Raw genomic sequence first — 2,840 nt, forward strand, 5'->3', positions numbered from 1 at the left:
GTGTGTGTGTGTGTGTGTGTGTGTGTGTGTGTGTGTGTGTGCGTCGTGTGTGTGTGTGTGTGTGTGTGTGTGTGTGTGTGTGTGTGTTGTGTGTGTGTGTGTGTGTGTGTGTGTGGTAGGTGGGAGCAGACGGGAACATACAATGTGAAACGGGTGAGATTTCATTACTATTTGGGTAAATATATGATTCTCTTGGGACGCAGATGAACGATCGATGAAGTAAAACACCCCAGCAGTGACCACTATTAGTATAACTGAAAATCCTTAATAGGAGGAAAGCATCCAGAACACCAAATATTAATAATAAAAATATAAAATAATAATAATAATAATAATAATAATAATAATGATGATGATGATGATGATGATGATGATGATGATGATGATAATAATAATAAGAAGAAGAAGAAGAAGAAGAAGAAGAAGAAGAAGAAGAAAAAGAAGAAGAAGAAGAAGAAGAAGAAGAAGAAGAAGAAGAAGAAGAAGGGTGATTACGTGAGACCAACATCCTGCTATCTCCTAACGAACAGCAGACGTTGAGAGCAAGCGTGTATATTGCAACTGCCACGTGTTGTACTATAAGCCAATAAAACTGACATTTTTAAATCAAATTAATGCTATATGAGCAGGATTGCCGTTACGCGAAGGTAACTACAGAGAGGTTATAAATACGAATAAGTCTATTGCTCTCCTGAGAGGGCCCACGTTCTGACATTTGATCATGACGTATGATATAACGAACAAGGAGAAAGAAACGACAAGACGACGTACGCAACGTGGGTTTCTCCCGCACCGCCGCGTAAAAAAAAAAAATTGCGATCTTTCGTGAAAAAAATAAATTGGTATGTTTATCCGAAGTTCATTAAATAGCACATGGAGAACAGCTGCTTATTGCCACGCCGTCCCTCAGTTCTCTGCTACAGACAGTAGCGTCGCGTAATATAAAAGATCGAAAAAATAACAACACTGGAAAAACACACACACACTACACACACATGTGTAGGTGGACTCGCTAGCTATTGACACTAATCTGGAACTGGTTTATATATACTGCTAGGCTTTAAACCTCCGCGTGTACGTGTTCTAGTGCCGATGATGAACGATATGAAGCACCGTAAGGGCTCCACGAAGAATCGCAGGCACTTAGAACAAGAGTCAGCACGAGAATGCCATCGTAACTTTGCAAACAAACCTGACACTAGTCTTAGACTTTAGTATTTTTTTCAGTGTCACTGTATGCCAACTTGTTTGTTGAGAAGAAGATCTCAGACGCCTATACCCTGCTAGCTGCTCCCGCGTTTTGCCTCGGCGAGTATTCTGAACCACGCACGCACTGATATATAGAGTTCTACGTGTGTAGAACAATGTGTAATGTATAATGCAGTAATGTGTGTAATGTGTGTAATGTGTGTAATGTGTGTAATGTGTGTAATGTGTGTAATGTGTGTAATGTGTGTAATGTGTGTAATGTGTGTAATGTGTGTAATGTGTGTAATGTGTGTAATGTGTGTAATGTGTGTAATGTGTGTAATGTGTGTAATGTGTGTAATGTGTGTAATGTGTGTAATGTGTGTAATGTGTGTAATGTGTGTAATGTGTGTAATGTGTGTAATGTGTGTAATGTGTGTAATGTGTGTAATGTGTGTAATGTGTGTAATGTGTGTAATGTGTGTAATGTGTGTAATGTGTGTAATGTGTGTAATGTGTGTAATGTGAGTAATGTGTAACGCGATACATTGCACAGTGAAAGCACGTCGACAACATGTGAAGTTCTCCCGAAAACTCAAAAGTGTTGGTGCGGGCGGGTGGCCAGGCGGTGGCGGGTGGGAGTCGATGCAGTCGAAATGCACCCGCGTGTGAAATTGTGTTAATAGCTTGTGTGCAGACGTACATTTGAGGAAAATGTACGTCTTCTTTCTCTGCTGTGTGTTGAATGATATGATGCCATACATAACTCTTTGTCGTCCTGCCATATAATTGGCCTCCCTGAGACAAGATAGTTGCTATCACGATCGAATACAAAAGTCGATGATGTTCCTCCGAAACTCGATATTCGTGTTTCGAATTTCGAATTTCGAACTTTACATGAGCCTTCTCGTCTTTCGTACGTGAAGGTGCTACTCCATTTACTGTCTACAGCCATTTTAAATGCAATGTTCCAGTAAACACTATACTGTTATGATGCACAGAACTAGGCAACTTCCACATGACGTTCCGCCTACGTGAGGACGATAGTCGAAAACGTTTGTAAAGCGTGCACCCTTGGGCCTCGTTGTCGTTATATTTTCATTTATGTATTACTTTTATTTAAATGTGATGAATAAATGTATCTATCTATATCTGTACATCAGCCAGCGATCGTTGCATACGCGTGCACGACAGCAGCAGGCATTTATTTAACTCCCCGTGGCCGCTCTAACATGTGTGCTCGCTAATGGCCCGCATCTATCCAGCGGTGTCACCAGGGAACGGCAGTACAATCCCCCACGAAACTCCACATCACGTCACGACGCGACGCGATGCGATACGATGCAACGCAACGCAAGGCAACCCTACGCAACCCAATACAACACATCACAACGCAAAGCAACACGACACGACACGACACGCCACAACAAAACAAAAACAAAACACAACACAACCAAACACAGTACAACTCAACAAAACACAACACAACACTAAACAACACTAAACAACACTAAACAACACAACACAACACAACACAACACAACACAACACAACACAACACAACACAACACAACACAACACAACACAACACAACACAACACAACACAACACAACACAACACAACACAACACAACACAACACAACACAACACA

This window comes from Priapulus caudatus, unplaced genomic scaffold (assembly GCF_000485595.1).
Source record: "Priapulus caudatus unplaced genomic scaffold, Priapulus_caudatus-5.0.1 Scaffold123, whole genome shotgun sequence".
In the NCBI taxonomy this organism is placed as follows: domain Eukaryota; kingdom Metazoa; phylum Priapulida; class Priapulimorpha; order Priapulimorphida; family Priapulidae; genus Priapulus; species Priapulus caudatus.